At 37.6% G+C, this 25705-nt stretch overlaps 1 protein-coding gene across 3 annotated transcripts in view; it reads right to left on the reverse strand.

Moving 5' to 3' along the window:
- Nucleotides 1–25705, reverse strand: part of HS3ST5 (heparan sulfate-glucosamine 3-sulfotransferase 5) — a 193443-nt gene that overhangs the window by 91771 nt on the left and 75967 nt on the right. For all 3 annotated transcript variants that reach the window (XM_042016973.1, XM_042016971.1, XM_042016972.1), the window contains exon 2: nucleotides 1378–1585. The gene's annotated coding sequence lies outside the window, so the exon portion shown is untranslated. The remainder of the gene's footprint in view (nucleotides 1–1377; nucleotides 1586–25705) is intronic.

A 25705-nucleotide genomic window follows, 5' to 3' on the forward strand; every position in this document is an offset into this window, starting at 1 on the left:
TGTCGTCTGATATTTTATACTGGGAGTGTTTAGAATACAAACAAAAATGCTAGCTAGAGTACCAGACAGAAGAAGATTGACTAGAAAGCTATTATTCAGACATCACTAGAATCCCTCCACAGAAAAGAAAAAGCAGAACTCAATTCATATAACTCTAATGCTCAAACTTGAGCTCTATAGCTCTATAGCTCAAGTTTGATCTCCATCTACTTTAGCCAATAGGTTTGCTGAAATTATTTTAACAGATTGTGGAGATGTTTAATGAGAAAATATAGCATTTGTAAAACTAAATTTTTTTTTTAAATGTCCATATGAAGTAAGATGAAGTTGACAGAATAAAACTGAAAAGAACTTTCCCCCCTCTTCCCCCAAACCCAGATAGAGCATTAATCCTGAAGAATATTCTGTAAAAGATGAAAAACAGATGGCAATCAAAGAATAAAATCAAGGTTACATGATTGTTCACTTTTCTTCTCTACTGCTCATAGCATTATCGACATCATTATGAACATGGTGGTTTTTTATAATGTTATGATTAGTGCTGAAAATCCTGATGTATCTTTATGATCTTGTTACTTTCCTTGTCAGTTATGTGTCTGAGACATGACTTGATGCGCACATATGCCCACACACATTCTACCACCTTTCTGAGCATATATCTGTTCACAAAATTATTTCTTCTATGTTTTCGATCATACCATAGAAAAATGTCAATGTTTTGTTCTGGTCAAGGTTGATTTCCTGAGATGGCAAAGTAGTGTCAGAATGATATCAGTGGATTATATAATATTTTAAGAGAAATCAAAGGGTAGAAAAGCATTTTATGAAAATCTCAAGAGTTTCCAGAAAGTGAATAGCTGCCATTAAAAGGAAATTAATTTTTCCAATATGTTATGTGTGTCTTTGGCATTCCCCTGAAGCCTATATGCCATCTAGAACAATCAAGCACACAGCTGAACAAACACCTACCCCTGATCCCCACTGACTGTAAACAAGAGCCATCTCATGAACAGAGGTAAGCAGAACACTCTTGTCCCCTTTTTACTGGTTGTAAATCAGGTGAGAGTGATTGAAATGCACTAAACACAAGTTTAGAAAAAATACCACAAAAATGATTAGTGGCAATCAAGCTCAGAGCACGGGTAGAGCTTTCTCTTGTTGGCCAGAAAGTAATTTAGAAGGCTTTAGGTTGCCCGAGCTCACTAAGCACATTTATTGCGTGGTAGTTAAAAGCATGATCTCAGCTATATGTGCAATGTTAATCACCATTTTATTCATCTGTGCGTCTGTTTAAGCAACAAATTGAAACATAATCCCTGGTGCTAAATGTTAAATGAAGCAGTCCTGAAACCTGAGGCTTTTAAGGAAGACACTAACCTTTGTGTCCTTAGGCACATCCAGAAAGTCCAGTACATCTACATTTGATGAAGATCATTCCAAAAGGATTTAACTCATCTGTTCCAGTGTTCAGTCCCACGAAGTCTTTAGTGGTTACTGAAAAGACCATTCAGGGAATAAAGCATCTCCAGGTATGCAGATGGAAAGATCAGACATCTCTGCTGAAATGGTGTACAACTCCCTGAGCCTGTACAAAAAGAGAAGACCCTTGCTGCATATTTGAAAAAAAAAAAAAACAACCCAACAAACCAAACCAAACCAAACAACTGAAAGAACCCAAACTCTCAGTTTCCCTGTTTAAGAATGAAAAGAAATTTTTTGTAGTAGGGCCCTAGAGGTAGTATTTGTCAGCTCATGTTTCTGGAAATACTGTGTCAGTATCTTGTAAACATTGGCAGCTGGAATCTGGAGCACAGGTTAGAGGGGAAGGGGAAGGGGAAAGGAAAATTACAACAAATTCATTTCACAATAATAAGCCCCAAACAAAAGTCATTCCTAATGACAGAAAATAGCTAATTACACTTATTTTAAGTGAGCTGCAGAAAAAGGAATGCTAGATATTTATTTAATGGAAAGAGGTAATATATTGCACATGCTACTGCTACTCTGCTACATTTCACCCTTGACATTGGCCAGAAATGTACTTTACAACCATTTTGTAAATCACTGGAAAAACTACTTTTATACTGAGAACAATGCCAGACATAGCTGATGAAAATGGTAACAGCATTTAGTGAGAATTGTTTAGTTGATCTTGTTTTTTTTCTATTTTCTGGTTTTGGTTTCCTTGGTTTTTTTCTTTAATAATCAAACTATGCCTCCATATTGAAGAAGTGGGTCACAGACACAAATGTGAATATGGTACTTAATTGCAAACCCTGTACTACAATATCTAGCTTCGGGCATGAACATATCTACTTTCATTCAAAGAAAATCAGGTCCCAAGGAATTTGAAATACAGTTAAGCCCTCAAAACCATCAATGCCAATGTGACCTGCCAAAAGACATTAACTCTGCAATTATTCTCTTAGTTGGGAAAAAATACTTGTGAGTAGAGGATCAACATTAAATCAAAAGGTTTCTGCAAAAATATTGCAAAGAATGACCAGTTTGAGAACCTTATAGTATGGTTGGAGTCTAACAAGTGCAGATGCCTTTGCACACTTGAAACTGAACTTTGCACCAATGAAAGAACGTAGAATCTTGTAAAAGTCTAGGAGAATAGCAGCCATCCTTTTTTTTCAATGAAGTGTTTATTTCAACACATAATTTCCATCTGCATTACATAAACCACTTGGCTCAAGAGCAGTTTACTTCTGACTGCAGTTGCCTGTAGGATACATGATTTGCAACACTGAATATTTTGTTTTTCCATCACAAGCACTTATTCATTAATAATATATCAGATAAATGGCTTCTGATTGAGCAATTAAAAAAATGTAGGCAAATCAATGACAAAAGACACCAAGCACCATATTATAATGATACAATAATTCGAGCTCATACATTAGATCGACTTGATAGTGTCCCAAATGCCTTCTTTTGATAGATCAGTTTCACAGAGTAAATGTTCGGCTGAAATAACTAGTAAAACATCTCAACTACTGCTCTGAGAAATCGTGCCAGTATCATGTACAGTGTCTTTGAGAACTAATAAGTTGGCTCCAGAAAGCAAACAAACAAACAAAAAACCCCTAGAAAACATCTCTCTGAACATACAAGCTCTCCCTGGGGGGAGATTAATAGTCACATGAAAAAGACAATGAACTCATCTCTCAGTCGTGTGAATGGGACTTTGATAATCATAAGGGTCTGATTCCTTTGATGACAGTGATACTTAGAGATACAGATTGTAGCATTAGATCCAAACAGTGCTTGCTATCACTCCTTTGTGCGACACAGAGAGTGAGGGAAGCAAATGTGATAAGTCCCTTAAGAGGGAGCTCTCAAGGGCTCCTAATGTATCACGAGTAAGTCCTGCTCTGAGTTGCAGGACTTTCAACTGAGTTGCTCACAAGGAAAATACAATGCATTCTAAGGGCTGTGCTATGGCAAGCATCACCACCTTTTGAGGTTTCAGAGAAAAGAAAGGAAATTTGAAAACACTTTTGGAGAAAAGCTGCGTATAAATATTTTCCCTCTTTCCTAGGTGTATTGCATGAATTAAATTACTTAAAATTTTCTAAGGCAGTACTCAAGCTCCCTAAGAATAATGTTGTTAAAAGTCCTATCATTTTATAGGCATTCTGTATTTGCAGAATGGACTGGTTTCCCATCAGGCTTGAGGAGACAATATGTAGACATTTATAAAATGGATACTGTTCAGTTTAAATGAACACATATATTCTACAAAGAATAGATTGTTTTCAAACTTAGATGGAATTTATCTTCTATTATCTGATGAAGACTCATTAATGATATACAACAAGTTTCAGCAATGACAGATCTACCAATAAAAGCCACAATTCAATGTGGAATATATGCAAATATCAATATAGGTAATTATATATAAATGATCACAAATATAATAAATTTATTTATTGTAAGCAATTTAGATGAATACATATGAAGTGAAAAATCAAATTAAATGGAGTAACATAATAATTTTTTTCTTATTTGATTTCTAATTTAACTGTTTCTGTTTGTGCTAATGAGAACACTAGAGATTCTTGTTTAGTGACTATCCATTTTCAGTGTGTGTTTACCCACTCTACCTAAGACTAGAGTCTTTGTCCACACCAAAAGTAAGACTTGCTGAAGATCATGTTTGTTTATTTTAAATAATGGACTTGAGTTGGTTTACAGGTTTCCCTTTCTGAATCAGTTAGACATTGGGGGTTTTTGCGCAGTTCAAGAACAAGAACCCTGCAAGAAGTATTATAAAAACAGATGACGAGAGTCTTCTGATCATCTAAAGACAGAATTTAATAAGAAATTTTCAATTACTTTGTTTTGGTTTAGTTTTTTTTAATGAATTATTTTTCTAGTTTAGAAAATAGCAAGCAGCTAAACACTTGGACATTGTAAATGACCTTCTCTTTATTCACACATGAAAGTCACTCTTCCTCAAAAAATACCAAAATCTGGTCATGTGCACACACCTTGTCCATTTCAATGAAAAAAAAAATGAGCTAGATTAAACCATGAGAGCTGAATCATGCTTAACACTTCTACAGAGTGAGACAGAAGGCATTAACTTTCAAAGTGTCAAGGTTACACTGGAAGGTTCAAATCACAGTCAGAGTTGGTCCCTACAAAAACAATGAATTTGCCATAATGCCATGAAAACAGATAGAGAGAGCCATAACTGTGTGACAGGGGACAAAGAAAAAAATAAAATCACTTATCAATCACTTACACTGATTTTCATTTTCAGGCTTCCCCTGACTTTCCTCTGCTCCATGAAAATCATTTTCAGAAAACCCCCAAACTTCTGAGCCTATGGCATCTGTCCAACCCTATTAATCAGACTGCCTCAACTTCTAAGAAGCCAGAGCTTCTAGTGTTTGTGTCTCTGGGATAAACCTTTCTAACAGAATGCCTTGGGGCAGAAGCATTGGGAAACCCTCCAGCACAGTTCTTCAGAGCTGACCGCACATAGTCCGCGAGCTATTGATGAAATCTGGGAGGAATTTCTATAGTTTCTTCCACCTGCTGCATAAATATGAAGCGTAATTACCCTCAGGGAAACAACCCTCCATTCTTGCAAATTTTGACATGCTACATATTACCTTTTCGCTGTTAGTCAAAATGTTTTTGAGACCTGTGCAGTCATGGCAGGTCACAATGGCTACCGCACCACTGTGTTCGCCATCAGCTTTTCAGTTCCAAAGTAAGTTTCGGTTGCACGATGGAATGAATTTCAAGCAGATCAATGATTTGTCCCCAAAAATACTAACAACCTGTACTTTTAAAAAGATATATTTTTCCTTTTGAACCCAAATTTCAGTGTGATAAAACATGGCTGAGAATATTTGCATCAAGGTAATAGAAGTTGGTAAACACTCTGCCAGTGTGTCCACATTTCAAAATAAGCACAAACCTCCTTTTTTTCCTCTGTTTAACAGTCAAGCAAAAGGTGAGATCAGCATTCCACACTAAGTAATGTGTTACTATGGTGTAAACCTAGTGTAGTGAGTCTACACTAAGAAATTTATAACAAGTCAAAAAAATTATCGAACTAAAATTACATTAAGAAAAGGTGTGAAATGTGCAGTAAATCTCTTGAGGCAGTAGTCTTAAATAACAAAGCTGTGTTGCAATAAATATTTAATAAGAAAAGCAAGAATAAAATAATCATGAACAAATTTTCTCAAAGTACCCTAGAACAGGGGTATGTTCAGCACAGAAAATCTCATTTATACCTGAGCCCTGTTCAAAGTACCACAAAAGGGCACGTATATCCCTATAATCCACCATATTTCATATGTACAATAAATATGTACAATACACACTTTACGTGGGTTCTTGTGCACCAGTTCTGCAGCATTTATTCAGTACAAATTAGTACCTGTGACAAGAGTAGCTGCTTTACTGATGTAAATTCAGCACTTCAGCACAACTGTACAGACAGCTACAGCAGTGGAAACTCTGTTGCATGATCTACAGAAATAGGTCAGCTTTACAAGGAAATCACTGGTTCTTGGAGGAAATAAATAACGAATTTCCACTCAGGGAGAGACTCCCTTGCAGACATGAGGCCAATGTGAATATTCTTAGCAGGAAACCTGTTTTCTATGAGAGTCAGAAAAAGGAAGAATGTCCCTGCCTGGGCGCAGAGAGATGCCTTTCATCACACTTACATGAGACACAGTGTAAAAGGGTACAAGGAGAGGATGGAGCTATGACAGCACTCATGTCACAGCCCTGGCAACAGGGGTATACTATGCTCACTGGGAAGGGAAGGCTACAACACATAGTGACCCTCGGCAGCTTTGTGTGACAGTGAGAAAGTGAAGAGGGCTAGTGGGACTCACACATGCTCATCAGCACATTACAAACTGACAACCCTGTCCAAACACTTCATGCATGCAGTTAAGGTACCCATATTGAAAAAGAAGACATTTGTTATGAATTTATTTTTCATAAAATATGTATTTTTACATTCAAATATATTTAAAAACATGTATTCATGACACAAATTATTTTCTGGCAAAAGGAAGAGGGGAAAAGCAGCATATATTATGATAACTGCTATGGATTTTTTACCTTCCAAATCTCTGTATGTTAGTATCAGCTGCTTCATCTCTTCACAGCTACCCACTACATCTTACCATGTAATGTCTGATACAATCTGTAAGTGAACAGTTGAAAAACCACCATAAGGGATTCTTCTCTCCTTTGTCATGGGTACTCTGTCTTTCCTAATCCATGAGTTCACAGGCAAGCTCTTCTTTATTTTAGTGTTAGGTAGTGTGAGGATAGCTATATTTTTGTTTGCGTTTCCTGCCCTCTCAACTGCAGCTTCCAAATATTCTGGTTATCCAGATTTTTAAAGAGACAAGAAAACCCACAAGAATACCCATTACTGCAGCCTATGAGAGACAAGGAGAAGATGAGGGAACTGGGTTTGTTCAGCCTAAGAAAGGAAGGCTAATGAGAGACCTTGCTGTGGTCTGCAGCTACCTGAGAGAAGGATGTGGAGAAGGTGGAAACAGTCTCTCCTCAAAGGTGCACAGTGGGAGGATGCCAAGCACTGAGAAGAGGTTGAGGTACCTGCTGTGTGACTGGCCTGTTTTTAGTGAGAGATTGGACCTGAAGCACCCTGAGGCCCCTTGCCTCCAGGTGACTCTCCTGAGCAGAAGTCCTGGCTCCCCTGACAGATCAAACGCTGCTTCCCACAAGAAGCTAGGCATTGCTTGGAGGAAAGAGCTTATCATTCTGAGTGAAATCTACACAGCAGTACTCTGAATCCCAAATAAGATTTTATGCATGAGACCCAAAGAGTCTCAGCCTCGTCAGCTTTCCAGAGGAAATACAGTCCCACGCAAACGTAACTTCACAGACCTGAGCTGACTTACAAAGATGCACAGATTTTAGAGAGCAGTAAATAAAATCTGAATGCAGATATCACTTTGACTTATCTTTTCAGTTAGTTTGCCCATTAAAGTTCTTTTCTCATTTGGGAATGAAGCACAGGCCAATTGTAAAATCAGTTAAATGTCTCTCCTTGATCTTCACTCCCTAAACTGATGAGCATATAAATTAGATGAATTATTACTTTTTATTCTAATTTTTCTGACTGGACAGCTTATTTATTACATCTACATTTATAGGAGCTTCACATCTTCTCAATGTGAAGGGTTTTAGTACAGTTCCAGGCAGGCAGTGAAATGCTGCACTGAACCTCCTGGTATCTGATTCAACCCCCTCCTCAAAGGCAGCATCCTTTGATCTCAGTACCTTGCCCCTGGACTCCTTCTCTCTCCTGACTGCAGCAGCAGCAGCCTTATGTGACACCTACAACTGGTGGGGAAATGGGAGTTTTCCACAGGCACGCCGAGGGACAGCTGCCAGGTGCACGAGGCAGCACTCTGGGTACGGATGCATTGTATATCTGTACAGGCTATAAATGCAGCCTATCACTACCCAGTCAGTTGTTTAAGCGGTGTAAATGGCCACTTTTTCAGAAACTGGATCTGTACTTTGAGTGAAGACACTGTCAGCCATGAAGAATCCAAAAATTTGCCTGTGCTAACAAAGTTATCTTGCTGTTTCCTGCTTTCTGTCATAAACACACACAGAAAGAGTTGCTCTGCACCATGTAACAGCTGCATTTGAGATAGAGCAGCAGTCTTTATTTCCAATTTGCTTTTATATCAGTCCCCACCCTAGCCAAATCCTGCCAGCAATTATCGTATTTACAGCAGATTTGAAAACCGTTTTTCCTTTACAGAGCAGAGATATTCAGTCCAGTCTCAGATGACATGGTTAAAGTTTCACAGTGTTCTCCTGTCACAAGTCAGATCAATTAATTTAGCCCTGATTAACTTAAACTAGAAGTTTCTTTTATTCAACCATCTAAAATACCAAATTCCACTGATTTCCTGCAGAGGTACACAGGCACACCAATTCCCATTGCAATCTTTCATTATTCTTTACAAAGATACTGTGCCATATTCCATATTCCCACTAGAATTTTACTGATGTAGCAGTCCTGACATCGGTAAAATCATTCTTGATTTACTTTGGCACAAAAGAGATCAGCATCATGTCTGTTGGGATAAGGCAGTTCCTCCCCATGGTCATATTTACTTTACTTAAGACTACCAAAAAAAAAGTATTGCTCAGGCAGCTTCAATATATCATCCTTTCTCATAGGAAAAAAAAAAAAAGAAAAATGTAATTACAGACTGCTCTAAGGTGACCTACTGCTTTTTGTGATTACCTGGAAGAATGAGAACTCTTAACAATCCAGCTAAATATCTCTGATGTTCCATTTTACTTGTGTGCACAGTATTCTTTATCCAATGCTGCTTAAGAAAAAAACAGGCCTGAAAAAAAATCCTTCCTCAAAAAAAGGGAGACAGCTTTCATTAAAAATTGAGAAAGCAACTGAAATGAAAATAGTTTAAGCTCATGTTATTTCTACACTCATATGTTTGCCAGCTCTGGCAAAAACAGCAGATCCTCTAGAACTGACCACCAAGAATTGCTGTCTTTGGCTTTTAGAGTTTCATCAGGTAAGCAGATAGGAAGGCTGGGAAAAACAACTAAAAAAGAGGTATTTGATAAATGAAGATTTTCAAGGATAGGCAAGCAAGAGACAGAAGCTGCTTCATTGAGAAAGGAAGATGAATGCTTCAAAAGACTTTCTTTTCACACTGGTGAATATCTTCCAATATTTCTGTTTAACATATCAAGATGAGTGCTATCTGAAAAACTTTTTGGCTTTTTAGAAGCCAATTAGCATTAGTGAATAACCACTTCTCATGCATATCATTTTTGGAAATTAAGTGTACATTCTTAGGGTGCTCAGGCATCAGAGTGGTAAGAACAACACAAGACCCTGAAATGAGTAGAAACTGTAATCATACTGAAACAATGCTAATAATGTGATAATGTTTCAGCAGACTGTGTGGAAGAGCGACAGAGCTTCTGTGGATGCATAGAAAGTTTGGTTAGCCACAAATCTTGGCCAATATGTCTTCTCTTTAGCACTAGTTTGCAGCCCTAGAATCTCCTAATCAATCTATGAAACTATGAGTTACATGATGCAGCCAAGAAGCCTTAAAGGCAATCCTCCTAGGCCTTTCTCACTAAGGACTTCCACTAACATTAATACGAATACTTTGCACAGACGTCTTGCAAATGGGGTTCAAAAAGTTAAGCAGAGACTCTGTTAGCTCTTCATCCTGACATAACAAGCTGGACATGAAGAACATTGATTTAGCTCCATGTGTGTACTACTCAACCCATGAGCTTTGAAGACATGAAGAAAAAAATTTTCTTAGGAGTTCTCAGTGCTATAGCACAAAAATCTTTTGCAGCTGAAAAACCTCCTTCTGATTAAAATATAAATAGAGAATTTCCTCCCTCCTCTGATAATAGAGGCATTATTTTCTATTATTTTATGGTGATCTTCCATGTGCAATTAGGGCATTCTAGGTTTTACTTTTCCTATAACTTGAGGTCTATTTTAATTCATTCCTCAATGAAAACTGGGGTTCTTACGTGCTCCCTTGACTCTGGGCTTTACAAAACTGCAGCAAAGTATCGTGCTTAAAGAACACTGGCAACACTAAAAAAACCCACAACATGAGATACTCATCAGCAAAGCACCACCTTTTCAAAGCAGGTGTTTATAGAGAGGAAGATCTCTTATTGTCTTACAATTCCTTCTTAACTTAATTTTGCATAACCTCCATGGTTTATTGGCAGATTGGGTGGATGTGGCACAGCATGTGACCCAAGAAGGTCTTCAAGGGCCATTCTCTGAAACCTAAGGTGTTCTCTGCACACAGCAGCAGAGACTGAAATGGATGTCAGAGGCAGTTGGATGCCAGACAATGCAAAAAGCTGTGTGGGTCTACCAAAATGCTGATGTCAGCTCAGGTTCTTACACCTCCTTGTGCTCAGGCTGTAGTGACACTTCTGATGTCCATGAATCTTCCACTTTTACCTCTGGTTTTCTTAAGGGATCAACATCAAGGCAATGAATAAGGCACCAGGCAGAGCTGAATTAAACATACAGACATTTTTTCAGCCATGTTCTCTATACCCTGCCCTAAGCAGTTACAAGTTCAGTACAGGTAGGGACTAATGCATGTCTGAGGAAGGGGTTTAATTCACCAAGTTTAGTCCATTTAGAAGGACTGCTTTCAGGAGTACAAAGAAAGAATCGTTCTTAAATCAATATCTGAGAAGATCTGTGTCCAGTAAGTGCTTACTCCTTTTTTCTTACTCTTCTCTGGAGACCTGTGAGACAGATGGTTCAAAGGACCTAACCCTCATTTCTCCAGAATAGAAGGCTTTGTCTTTGGGTTTATTGCTGTCACAGCATGCATATAACCTCCACTTCTCTTTTTTCTGAAGCTCAGCTTGCCCACCAGTTCTAGCTCCCGTGATGACTGATATGGACAATTTGTCATCAAATAAGCTTAATATTATACACAGCCAAAAAAAAAAAAAAAAAAGACAAAACCGGAAAACAATTAATGAATAATGTTATCTTGCATTTTTGGGGAAAAATTTTTAGACTTTTCAAACTAGCTTTGCTGAAAGTCAAAAGAGTAATCCAATTTGCAAATATGTATATGCAAATGAACTATACCTCTCAAATGAGAACTTGCATAGACAAACTTTCAGGTTCAAGAACCCAGGTGTAGCAGCTGCGGTCATTTAATTTCTACAGACACATTTCTGATGAAACAGATTAATTTTAAAATGTGCAATATGGACAGAGAGATGCAGCAATTCACACTGCATTTCAAACAATTCCTGCTCAGCATTGCTAATTAGGAAATCCCAGCAAAACAAGAAATATGCTACCTCATAGTGCTATGAAAAGTCTGAAAACCAGCAAATTCCAAACACTCCAAAGAGAAAGTCTTAAGAACTCCCAGTGCAACAAATCTGTTCCATATGAAAACTTTATAGATCTCGTTCAAAGCTTCAACAAATGCAAATACCATCATGATGTCATTTGCCATACCTCCATGGAAGTCAATGATGATACATTGATTTCCACTAATAAGTGTCTGACCTGAAAAAATGCTGCATTCATTTACCTAAGAAAGGTTTCTTTTCCCCCCACTTTCAAACTTTATTTAGCTTTTCTCCAGGGGACCAGAAGTGATGAATTAGCATTAAATACATTCAGCATCCACACCCAGAGCTAACCAGACCGTAAGCACAAGCAGGGCATAAAAAATTCACCACTGTATCTCAGTCTTAGTATAGATTGAGATAATCACTGTCATAGACGTGAAGAAAGGGTGACACAGAAGGTGCTCTGGAAAAGTTTTCAGTTGCCTAGAAAATCCATGGCAGTAATTGGGAAACAAGTTAGGTAGTTGTAGGACTCCAGATACAAATAAAGGTGTAGCATTTAGGAAGAAAAAATAATAGAAAAGAGTTTAGTTGGGTTATCCCTTAAAAAATTTTAAAGAAGAAAACTTCTGAGAAACAAGATGGATTGGAATAATAAAAATATTTTAAAATATATCCTGCTGTTTTAGCAGTATTTTTTAGTCCTATCAAAGCACTGTTTTTTCTGATAAACAATAAGAACGGAAGTATAACTTTCCTTAAGAAGAGTGACGAGTGACCCAGTTTTAGAGGTAGCATTCATACTGTTATCCTCTGGGTTTTATGTTTAAAAGATTATCTTGACATTAGTAAAGAAGCTTTACTGTATTTTTTCCAGTTAAGTTTTGGACTCTATGTTTACAGGGAAAGTTAAGCTGATAAGAGAGAAGAAAAAAGTTTTTGAACCAGAGTTCCATTAAAAAAAAAACCAAACCCTTTTAAAGAAATATGTTTCTGGAATTTCTGTTTGGGTTCCATTTCCCTCCCCTCCAAAAATACATGTTGGATGGCTTATTTGATACTATCCCCCATCTAGAACTCAAAAGTTCTGCACAGTGAGGCTCCTTAGGTTGCAGGAATTTTAAGTAGGACATGTATTCTCCCCACAGAAGAGAGCAAAGCCCCAGGCACCCAGTGTACTTTCCTGCCACTTGTCAGAAGTATTTGCTTTGTTTGATTTAGAAGCTGGGAATATACCAAAGATGAGAGTCATGGCTATGACTATTTAAAAAAAACCATTTTATTCTTGCACCTCCATAGAACTGGAACCCACATCATGATCAGTTCATCGAGTTTCTTTCATTAAAAATATTCTTTCACCAGAATCACAGATACAAAACTCTTATTATCCAAGAAATTAACCTATAAAAATAATTTATTCAAGAAAATAATTTACCTATCCAGGCAACAGTTAAAAACATATCCATTTTGCTCACATGCCTTTCTCTCTTAACAAGTAATAGAAAAAAGGTTTGAATTTTTCAGTGATCAAAATCTAGCTGGGAATGAGATTTGAATGAGATGTTGGTTGCCAGGCCAGATAAACAGATTCGTTGTCATTTCAGTGTTTCAAAGGTTGTTTGCAAATTGAATGCCTTTTATTTGGGGATGACATATTCCAAAGCTGTTCTGGAGGGCTTAATGCAGTGGTTACAACCTGCAGAGGTTGACCTGAAATATACCAAAAACAGTTTGATTTAAAGCCAGAAGGAAACTTGTACCCTTCACTTTTCCATGAGAGCAACTCAGACACGTGACGTTATTATAATATCTTTATAGTTTTGAAATGCAAAAAGCCAACCCTATAATCATCACTTTATATTCTACATAATTATAGTAATTTTGTAACATATCCAGAAAGTAAACACAAAGGAAATGTAATTGCAGTTTTCCCCAACAGCTGGTAAAACCACTGTTTTAAACTTAAACCTACAAAACCACTGTTCTTCCTTATGCTAGTGATGCCTGGAACAGCAGAAAACAATCCTAAAGCTTTGTTGTTTTATAAAATATATTGATTAAACAGTTGACTGAAGTTAGAAATTTCAAATAGTGGAACATCCCAAGAGATATAAGAAGGGTTTTGCATATTGTCAGCGGAACAAAGGAGCAGAGAGCATTTGCACAAAGTGGTTTTGATATCAAAAGGCTGAATTGTCACAGCTATGAATCATCATAAAAAACTGCTGTAACAAGTAATACAAGACTTTGTAAGACATTCTTTAGTGAATCGTAGGTTTAAAAAATCCCAAAACTAAACCCCAAACCATTTAACTTCTTTTAACTTTTTCTTCCCTATCAGAATAATATTGCACAACACAGAAAACTGATTTTCGCATTCTGGTGCCCTATTGTACATGCCCTCAAAAGAAATATAACTGCTCTCTTTTTCTTCAAGGTAGTTATGAATATTTGAGAAAATATCAAGACTCAAAACATCCCACCATTTCTTTCAACACACTTGCTGAACTGATTTGATTGAAAGATTAGCATCCACTGAATTGTTTCTATTATTATTTTTTTTTTTTGAGTTTCATAGTATCACTTGCATTTTATCTACCTTTTTGTCGTTTTCTCAGAACATGCTTTCACATCTCCTGAAGGAGGATAAGTAGTAGGGAAATAGTATTCTAGTTATTTCAGCTTTTGTCATCAGGAAGAAAATGGACACTTTTTTGTGGGATAAGTAGGCTGCAGGGATACAGCACATCAAGCTTACTGAGGTGAAGGGAAATGCAACTGGTGTAGATAAATCAGACAAATGGTATGCTCTGAACCCATGTGCAACCTTCTGCTTTGCCCAGCACTCAGGGGCTGCACCAAACACAAAACAGATTTATACATATTTTAAAATGGAGATGAGGTTCCAAAGAGGCTGGGTGGCATGAAACAGAGATGCATGGTGGCACAGACATACACTTCATGGAGAAGGGGAGCACAGCTGATTTAGCAGGTGCATCTGTAGCTGTGTGCAGGACACCAAGGATTTCTTCCCCACCGTCCCAAGGGAAACCTCAGTTCCAAGACCAGCTGCTAGAAACACTCAGCTTTGCAAGTTTGGTTTTCCTAATATGACACTCGCATAGGGAACAGAACTGCATGATGAAACTAAGCAATGAAATTGTTTCCGTTATTAAATTTTTCTTTGAATAAAACGGGATCTATTTTCTCATAAAAAGTGTAGAAGTTTAACAGCAGTAAATACTATATAAGACAAAACTATTTCTTAATCATGGATCTGCTGGGAGTTTTTGCATGATCTTGGTTAGCTCTACAAAGCAAGCATTTAAAGAGCAAAAACAGATTTCATGAGATTAGTTGACAAATAACTACTTCTTTTCCTTGTTCTAGACCACTTTATCAAAAATTCATAGAAAGGAATCCATAACCCAATGGCTTTTAAAGACAGAAGATAACATTATAGGTTTTCAATGCAATCTGAAAACATATTAAGATGAATTCTTCAAAGAATTTCCATGGAGCTTGGAATATGATAAATGTAAAACCTCAAAATCTATGATGACAGTTAATCATCTAACACAAGAGAGTCCATCTCCTAAATAAGGCACCTCCCTAAACTGAGCTGCCTTACCAAGCTTTAAACTTAGAGCTTAAAGATTAATTTAAAAAATACCTCAGTGAAAGATGATTTTGACACATCTTTAGCATCCCTCATATCTTCTTATGCAATACTTGGCAAGAGTTATTGCATATTTAGAAAACAAAAAAATACAGTATAGAAAGCCAGCTCTGAAGGGATACAAGTATACTTTTTGGGTGTTTTGCATCTCTGACCTATTCCTAGAAGAAATACCGCTTACTAAAATTTATACTGTTTCTGTACGAGTGTGTAGTTGTAAATTAGTTTCGGTACAAAAAATACCCTTTAACTGTTGACTAGTAACTACAGGTTCTCCCAATAATACTGAAATCTGTGACATCCATTTTCAGAATATCTGAAAAAATTCTTATACAAAGCTCCAAAGACTAAACAGAGAAAAAACAGACTAGACCTTTAGCACTCTCCACTTATGCAAAAATTTTTAAGAGTCAAAGATTTAACCATGTGAATACAGTCTTTGGCCAACAACCATACCAAGAAGCTCCTGCACTGGCACAGACGTGTGCATAGCTCAGTCATATGAAAAATAAACTACAGCGAACCCACAAGGGAGTGAGCACTAAGGAAGAAGAGGAAACAAACTCAACAAGGTGTGATCAAACAAAAAAAGAGTCTGGGAAAATGCACTGAGATCAGAAAACCAAACAGAAAATGAAACTGATATCTGCATAGGCTGGGGTGCTAAAATTGATTTTACAGTAATTTCTGCCACAGATCTAATGTGGTATAATATAGCATAATTTTGAACTGAAATTAACTCTCTATTGGATCAGCTCTTATAAACAGTTTTCTTGGTTCTCCTATCTAAAGAATGAGTCTCCTATATCTGTGAGACGCATTTTCCCACCATGTCCAGCTAGACCTTTCTGATTTCTTGGCTGTGTGACTGCTCTGCTTGATGAGGGAAGGCTGAACCTCAGCTGAGGTCTCACATTACATTTAGGGAATGCATACAGAAATCAATGCTGATGGTGAACATGTGCCCTGGGAGGTGGGAGAGGGCAATTCTGTGAAATCTGACAGAATTTACTGCCTTGCAGAACAGCTGGGTCAGCCGAAAGCAGACTCAGCTCTCCTGACTTACACAGGCAGTGTTGGTAATGGTTGGACTTTTATTAGTGTTTCATCATCATGCTTTTACTTTCTAAGGACTTTTAACTAATTCTGTTGTCATATCTCTTCAAGGTGAAGCAACCAGCAGAACCCTGATGTGACTTCCAGGAAGGAAAACCTGCAGAAAGTCTGCAGAAAGGGACTGGTCTAAGCAGGTGGTACTGACAGAAATCTCCTTTGCTTTATTTTCTGGCTGAAGAGAATTTTGGAGTTGTATGTGTTGAACAACATGATGCAGAAACATTTGATCTGGCTGAAGGACCATTATAGCCCTGGCCATCCTCTCAGGCTTCCTCAGCAGAACCTCTTTAGGCACAAAGGTGCTCTTCCACCTTGTGTCCTCCAATTTGCTGGAAGTGAACACATTGTGTCAAGTCAAAGGGATCACCATCATACACAACTTCTGAAGATTTTTCCTCCTTTACCATCCTTCAGCATGGTCTTAGGCACTTGGGATCAGAATTTACCCAAACAGAAAGAAGAATAGATTCTTACCTTTCAACCATCTTTCCTGTCATGGTTGTCTTTTCCTTCCTCTATCTCCCTCCAGGAATACAGACACCAGGCCCGCTTTTTACCCAAAACTCTTGCTACCTAAATCCTGGGTGACATGGCATCCAACTTCTTTGAAAGTTAAGCACTGAAGATTTGCAGGTCAGGGAATACCCAAACCTCACAAAATGTGATGAAACCTTATGAGTAGTTAGGGAATTATTAATATGGACAAAAATGCTTTTTTGTACAAGACAAGCTTATTTAGAATAAAACATTATTTTTCTTGAGCCCTTATGCTTAATGGATTTATTTTTTCCTCCAGCAGTGTATCTCAATAACATAGCACTTCTCAGAAATTGACATATAATAACTTCTGTTTAAGAAGGCTGAGTTTTGTTAGTCATTTCTTTTGGCTCTGGAAAAAACCCACCCTTTTGTCCCTAAAACACAAGGACTGTTTCCTCTGGGCTTTGATACCAGATGAACTCTTGCAAGAAATCTTTAAAAAACAATAGGCTAAGCAACAATGGAGGGGTTATTTTTTCACCAGTGGTGATGCTTTTGACTCCTGTAAACTCCTACTGGTAGCTCTCTAGGACATCTGAACCTGTGATGTTTGCCTTTAGTGCCCCCAGCTGGGGGGGCAAGGAGGAACAAGCAGAAGTGTGGTTTTTCAGAAGCACTAAATTGGATACTACTATTCTTAAACCATGACAGCTATCAATTTCACTCTTTTCTACTATGTATATTTGTTCAGAAACAATCCATTATTAAAAGATCATAGAATGGTTTGGATTCGGAGGGACCTTAAAAATCATCTAGTTCCAAGCCTCCTGCCATGGGCAGGGACACATCCTACTTGACCAGGTTGCTCAGAGCCCCATCCAACCAAGCCTTGAATGCTGCCAAGGATGCGGCATCCACAACTTCTCTGGACAGCCTGTTCCAGTGCCTCACCAGCTGTTTGCATATCTACCTACATTTTCCCTCTTTCAGTGTGAATCCATTATTCCTTGTCCTATTGCGATGGCTCCTGATGAAGAATCAAAAAATATTAACGAGTCCTATGCTAGCAAGTCCTGTGCTCTTATGCAGTAGGGAACTTGTCATTTTCCTGTATCTATAACTCAAGGTATTAGACTCACTAGGAAACTGGAGCTGCTCTCACAGATACTGCAACAGATACTGCCTTCTAAAGCCAACATAACTTGAGAAAGAAAATTATCCCAGGTAAGGGAGAACATTATTATGGCTGTTCTGCTGACTGCTATCCTTCCAGCTCACATACAGGAAAACAGACCATATCTGGGAAAAAGTGGTACAATGCGGTACCAGCCCCACATCTCCTGTTGCCCCATCAAAATTGGCTGATACCAATGTTAAGGCCTTAAGCTGGTGCTACACGCAGCCCTACTTTCTCTGTGGAGCACTGGCTGGTGCCCGCACACGTGGACAAGACAGACACATTTCTCCTAACACTGTGTAACTGTCTTTGTGTAGCTTTATCAGGGATAGTGCTGACTCAGAGGTTCCGCTTGTGGATCTGCTCAGACTGCCAAAACTCAAAGGAGGGATATGTACATTTCAAATGCTCTAACTCACAGTGAAATCTCTTTCTTCATAAATAACAGTGATTTCTAGTCTGCACTCTTCTCTGCTACTTCTCCCACAGACAGTACAGGACAAGCTCTGTGACAGTGATTGTAAACCCTGACATAAACAGCAGGATTGTTATCTGTCCTTCAACAGATAGGAGCACTGCCAGCAGGAGCTTACTTAAGCTTGTGAAACAAGCAAGGTCATTCACTCCTGTCAAAGTTTTGTTTTCAAATTTCTCTGTGGAAAAAAGTTTTCTTCATTTCTATTATCATTCTCCTAATGTTTTCATTCACTGGTGAAACTTCTCCAGGCAAAGGAGGAAATGCGGCAATTTTCATTTTAGTCCCTTTGCTACATATATTACTTCTACCTTATCAGCAAATATGTGTTACTTTGCACAGTCATGTGTTAATCTATGTAACAGCCAACACAGGGGGTTATGTAGTCATCTTTAGCACTCTGTAGATATGTGTTTTCCATTATACTGTGCTCAGAAAGCTTTTCTCCCTGGGGGGGCTTCTAGTGTGATATTTAGCTTGAATCCTAATGCAGCTAAGCTCCATCAAAACCATGCACATGGACTCAAGGGTAACTGTAAATAATGCAAAAATAGATCAATACTAATCTTGACTTGTTTATGTGTAATTCTCACAGAGCTCTTATGACTCCAGCCACATCCTGTGCCATAGGTTCTGACTGGCTGCTCATTCCCAAGTTGTGGCAGGGACTTCAGGAGTATGTAACATAAGTATTGCTCTTACAGATCATATGTGAAATGTAAGAAGAATTGCATTCTCTCTCTCTAAATATATTTAAGGATAAATAGGATATACTCTCTAAAATACATTTTTTTCTGGAGAAGAATGAAATTAAAGATGTAGAACAAATAACTTCAGTGTTTGGGGGACAACTTTCTGATCTTGTTGGGTGATTGTGTTTTATTCATCCAGCCTTTCATGAATAAACAGAATCAGAAAACAACTGTGATTTCTTCTAAATCTTAAAAGAAGTAAACTGTTTTCCTATATTGTACCTGTTATGTCAGTAGACTATATTTGTGCATGTGTATCCTACACTAGAAAAAAGTCAACCATTCACATTCATTTATTGAAAAACTATTTGAATCCAACTATTTGTTGGACCCATTAAATAATAATAATTTAGTTCTTATAGTGTGTATTTTTATTTTAAGGCTAGAGTCCCATGAAAAAACATCTAATTATCCTCTAAAGGCATTCTATTTGGAAATCATTCTGAATTATGCAACTTCTTGGACAAAGAACTGCCTTCAGTCTCCTCCCCTCTTTCCCCATTCTATTTATCTGTTGTGATTTTTCTTGTTTTGTTTTTCTATTCACCAGCTCCTTTTAGGAATACCAACCCAAAAGCTGCTTTTTCAAACATCAGAAGAGCATTATGTTGAGGCAATCAGCTCCTTGCAGGGTTCTAGAGGTAGATTTTGCTCATTAGAAAGTAGCAGACAGATTGTTGATGAAAATTCTAATAAGCAACATTAAAAGCATTAATACCATGAGCTCAGGGTTTTGTACAACATAGCAAACCGTATGTTGCAGAACTTGGGATCTCTTTCCAGCTGTCAGTTGACAGTATCCCTAGGTTCCTGCTAATTGGCGACACACCAAGGCAAACAAGTCAGCTAATTCCAGAACAGTGAACTGATTAACTTCGGGTGTATATACATATTTATAAAGAGAGTGTTGCTTTTGTCCCAATAATCAAAAATAGGTTTAGTTTTCAATTTTAAAAGTTGTGGACTACAAAAAACCCAAACCAGGACTAATTCTTTCAACTAAATGTTTGAAAACTGTATTGATGTCAAAAATAGAGAATGTATATGTATGTAGAAAACTGGGATTAATCAGTCATTGTATCACTCCTTTCTACTCATAAAAGCATCACAGTTATCTTTCTACTATAAGATAAAGACATTTTACAACAATATAACATTTTCTCTACTTTAATCTGGAACAATTAGATTAAAATAGACTAGTTTTCACTTTTTACCCTGTTAAATTCATGCACTTTTATCAGAAAGCCATAAGCTGAAAAAGTCATGTCTTTTTAGATCTACATCATCATAAAGTACTTCCTTTAATTCTCTTTAGTGTAAATATGAATGTTTGGGTCAGCAGGTGCCACTTTCCACTGTCACGTACACTGGGCAGTCTCTTGGCTCCACAATCAAACCTAATGTTTGCAGGGCACAAGATCCTATAAAGCAGTCAGGAAAGCACTTCTGCTTTTTTGACCAGAATTTTGTGGTTTGGTAAAGAAATAAAACTAAAGAAACCAAACAGCTGGAAAAGGAAAGCATGTTGATAGGCATGCTGCAGAGTGATGGCATTAGAAGATGTAGAGGCTGAAGACAATCATAAAGCAACTTCTGATTGTATTCATCTCCCATGCATGATCCCCTTACAAATCAGAACGTGCATCTCCATAGATGTCAGGGTTACCATTTTTACCGGGCTGAAAGCAACTGTGGTCTCTTTTCAATATAATAGAAGCACAAAGAGTTCTGAAAGCAGAAGCTGAAATCCCATGTCTGGTTAATAGCAAGAGTGCCTTCCATTTTAAACCAGAAATGGGTGTCTTGTATTTGTCTTTCTTCTGGTCCCATCACTTCTGCATTCCTGGTTTCAATGTGGCCCAACTAGAAGAGAGAGCTGGAAAATGTTCCAGTAATCTGCCCTGCTCTCCTGGTGAGGGGAGCTGTGCTTTTAAACTCCCTGAAGATGGGAACGGCCTTGAGATTTGGCCTCCCAATTCACAGCACAAATCAGTAGAATACATCCATGGTTAAAAGTAGAATTATTGTGGTGATACATGGTCAACTATCATTAGCTTTTCTTATTTCTGAGGAAAAAAAATCAGACCCTATTTTCTCCTATAGTGTTTTAATCTGTAGTTTGTCCTGTGTTTTTTGGTCAGGTTCTCTATACATTTATTGTTGTGACTTATCAATTTAAAACCAATCACTGTGACCACAGCTAATTTCAAATAGCCTAAAAGATTGGGAATATTATGTTTTGTTAAAGAACTGAAGACCTTATTCTAGGACTACCTCTCCACCACCTCTTTTATAATTTAGAGCAACTCTACAACAGCAAACAAACCTTCTGCACCAAGTCCTTATTACTGTGAGTTTCCAAACAACCTTCCTTTTGACAGGGTTTCTCATTGGTAAAATGCTATACCTGGAAATTATTTTTAAGTGCTTTGTTTTTCTTTTGCCCACCATACTAGTCTTAATTTTATATGAAATTCTCTTCCTGGAGGTCATTGAGTCTCTTCTGAACACTGTCCACACTTATTAAATTGAACCATTATATAGCACAGAATGCTGCTATGGCTGCAGGCAGGAGCAGGAATCCTAAAAGATATGTATTCAAATATTAAAAAATTATATGCAATATTTTCTGTTTCCTGAATAAGCAAATCAACAGAGGAAAGGGTTATGCTTATATAAAGTATCTCAGCTTGAGTGTGACAACATTAATTATCCACTGTAACATGCTGATTTATAATTATGAAATCAGTAATTTAATTGGCATCTAATGCAGTAAAAACCTTCCTGCCAGTGTTGTTATCTAAGTGCCAGTGCTTGATGCTTTCAACCTTAGTTAAACTGTCAGAAATTATTATTCTGTTAAATGCTTATATCTGCAAAACTGATAACTATTTAACAAAAATCTTTTAAAAGGTGCTACTACATGACCAATGAAGGTACTATCTACACATTTCAGACAAACCAGCCAAGCTCACTGCTGGTCATCAGACACCTCTCACTGTTGATAGAAATAGCATCTATACTCCTTGGGAGGAGAAGCTGACACTGGATCCCACAATTGGTATTTGGATCACTGATTATGTCAATCTGAGTGTCAGAACTCAACTCCTGGCTGCAATTGCATCTGTGTGTTTGTAGGTTTGGGATGGGTGCTATCAACCAGAGATTCATGCACCCATCAAAAGATGAGAGAGGCCACTTTGAATGAGGCACAGATGAGCAGTACAAGAGCTGGGATCAGGTAAACCAGTTCACTGTACTTGAGGTACTCTATGTTAAAGAGCCTGGGGACTAGTTTTATTCCTACTAGTCCTTTCACTCCTGAACTAGAGATCATAGCCTGAACAGCAGGAAGTTCTTCAACCTTGTAGACTTGGGTGAAGGGCCTGATCTTCACAGAGGGAATCACACAAAGGAAATATATCAAAATAACCTTAACAGGACAGTGATCTGCATGAATGATGCTCTGTCAAAAGAAGAATCTAACTTAAAAACTGGATACAGCAGGTGGTAGAAAGCAGAAAAAAGAATAAAAAACCAGTGCTGTAGTCAGTAAATCATTCTACAATGGTTTCTTAGCCCTGCTCTACATGACGTATTGTGCCGTGTAACTATTTCTGTGATGGAAGGGATTTCTTCCTCTGAAGTTGTTTTACGTCTCCAGCTGCTAATGGGTCTGAAGTACTACCACTCTATGCAGTTCATTAAACCCTATGGGAATAAGCCTGGATAAGCTAGATTTAACTGATGACATAACAACACATGCTGCTGAAATATTTAGGCATAATTTCAGTTATTGCATACTGGCCTTTTTTGGCTTCCTAGCACAGTTGAAGTGCTGCAACTGCTGAGTGTGAACAAGACCATTTTCTCAGATCATTTTAGAAGAGTGTCAGTTCTTTAGAGAATGTCATTTTGATATAAATAAAAGTATTCTACTAAAAGCTGCTAAGCTAAAGATAGATATAAGTATAACCAAGAAAAATATAGTATTACCAAGAGCACAGCCTATGAGGATTCCTGAAGGCAAATAAATAAATTCCCATTAAAAGTATCATGCTGTCAGATGTTTGTATATGGAGTAGGATTCAAGTCATATGAACAAAAAGTTAAACAACAAAATTCAATGGGAATCCCTCTGCAGCCACTGGAGACATGCATTTCCCTGGGGTGATCCATTCCTTCCCAAGGTAGTATTGCACAGTGTCTTTGTGTTTTCAATCACAAAGGGCTTTCTACTTGCAGTTCTATAGCCTGTCTTTCACTTGCAGCTCAATTCTCTCATTGAAGTCACAACAGAAGTGTTTTCCCATTTCTTATGACAATATTTTCTTGTTCTTGCAGGAATGACCACCAGCAGTGTGAGAGTCACCCTTCTCCATCCTTTCCCCACATTTTGGTTACTCAGTGGACCAAATGGCATGCATGCAGACAGCCTAACTGGTTGCAGCACCTCCTCCCAAAGTGTGCTTCCATCAGCACTTCACAACATTATGCCTGTAAAAGCTGTCAGTTTGAGCACGTCTTGAAGACACCCATATAGGTACTGCTGAAGTTTGTGTGCATGTGTGCTGGTAAAACACCTGCTGCTGATGGAAGCAGAACCTGAGGGTGCTCAGCTGTGGATCTTGTCACTTCTCTCCCACTGATGGCCACCAGGGAAATTTTTCATTTTCCCTTTTCTCTCTCTGTTGGTTTTATCTTTGCCCAAAAGCTACTTTGACTGCCCATGTATGCCACCAGCTATAGAGCCTGCTGATAAATCTCTGTGCATGTGAATCTGTCTCCTTTGTGCCAGAATAGGTGACTGATATCTTTTAAGCACCTAATTTTCTGACAGCTGGAGTTAGGTCAAACAAATCCCACCCTCAGGCAGTGCTAAGATGGAGGGAGTTGGCAGGAGCCTTTTCCTAACATCTGACTTTTAAGTACTTATGTGCAGAGTCCTGAAGACTGTGAGCAATACACAGTAGCAATAGGACTATAGCTTATGCTGATATAACTTAATTATTCATGCTCAGTCTTTCCAATATTTCCCACAGCTTCCGTTCTGTTTGAAAGTAAGCCTCAGCCTCACAAGCACTTTTAAGTATGTGGTAACATTAATAGACCATAATCACAGAAGAATTGGAACTGTGAGAAGTAAACTCTCTAGTTTAGTACTTGCAACTCAAGACTCACAAGTTGCTTTGATCAATATAAAGGTAATTAACTGGAACATGAAAAAGAAATAAATAAAAAAAATTAATGAAAAACTAAGCTATTATTTAGACAAAAAAACCCCAGGATATGCAAAAGAATGTGGAATACTTAATTCCATTTCTTTGTGTGTTTTTATTATCAATTGTCATCACTAAGAAGATTCACAATGGGAGCATCATCCCAATTTTTAATCACTTTAAATATAGATTTGTGAAGCATCACACAATTACCTTTTATTCTCCCTTTTCTCCCGTAAGAATGATAGAAAAAGAGCTGTTTTTAAAATAGCATGCTGCAATAGATAGTGGCCAAGTATTTATAAAATATTAACTGTTAGTGAGACTCCTCAGAATAATGAATTGTTACTCATTATCTAATGAAAATGAAGCCAATTCAAAGCACTCACTGTTGCAAAAATACACAGCACAGGGTACAGGTTGTAACAAGAAACATAATATATTTAAAAGAATAAGAAAGAAATGTGAAATACAAAAAGTTCCCATTTGAGTACACAAAACACAAAGGCCTTCTGTTAGGGCATTCTGAGAGGCCTGACCCACCAGCCTTCCAAACCAGGCAGACAGTGAGAAACAGCAGGGCAAATTAGGAACACACAGACATAGTTATGTAGTTTCTGGAGCAGAGCTGATTCATATTCAGCCTAAGAGAAGCCTAGGGAAAAAGCTAGCCTGGCAGAAGTAGTCTGTTAAAACATTTGCTTACTCATTTTGCTATTAGATGTAATCCATAATTCAGCATTAAATAGTTTGTTCCAGATAATTCAATGTTGAGCGTGCTCTTAACTTTTTGTGAGTCCCCTAATGTGCTTTTCTTAAAGAACTAGCTTCTAGAAGTTATTTTTACTTAATTGTTGAGTTATAATTGTTAAGCCTATTTCTGGCCTCAGTAGCTGTGCTAGATTTTTAAAACACTATCAGAGGATATAAAACCAGAAGCCAAATTAAAATAAGTGCAAGTGTTGTTGGCTTGTTTTGACTTATTTTTACATTGTGATTTTGAGCAGCAAAGATTAAGCACATGCTTATATGTTTTCCTAAACTTGAGTTGATACCTGTTCCAAAGGAGGAAAGAGAACTGGAGTGAATAGGAGGCAGGTAGGACCTAAGGCTTGAAAACTAAGGGCTTTCTGGGACTTGGGGCTTGGTCTGTCTTTTGTACAGGCTAATTTAGATTCTACTTAGCTAAAACACAACTCAGTCACATATTAATTTATTCAAGTTGTTCAAAAGTAATTAGTGAACAAGTCAAGAAATAAAATTAATCAATGTTACAATATAGATGTGTCTGAAAAAAAAAAGCTACAAAGTATATAAGGAAAAAGTAGCCTTCATTTATATTAACGAAAACTCACTTCACATAAATAGTAAATGTCAGTTAAAGCCAAGGGAAATATGCACCATGTTCAACAGTATTAA

The sequence above is a fragment of the Corvus kubaryi genome, unplaced genomic scaffold (assembly GCF_017639235.1).
Source record: "Corvus kubaryi isolate FWS band 111438036 unplaced genomic scaffold, C.kubaryi_AGA036_p1.0 split3-73, whole genome shotgun sequence".
Lineage (NCBI taxonomy): Eukaryota > Metazoa > Chordata > Aves > Passeriformes > Corvidae > Corvus > Corvus kubaryi.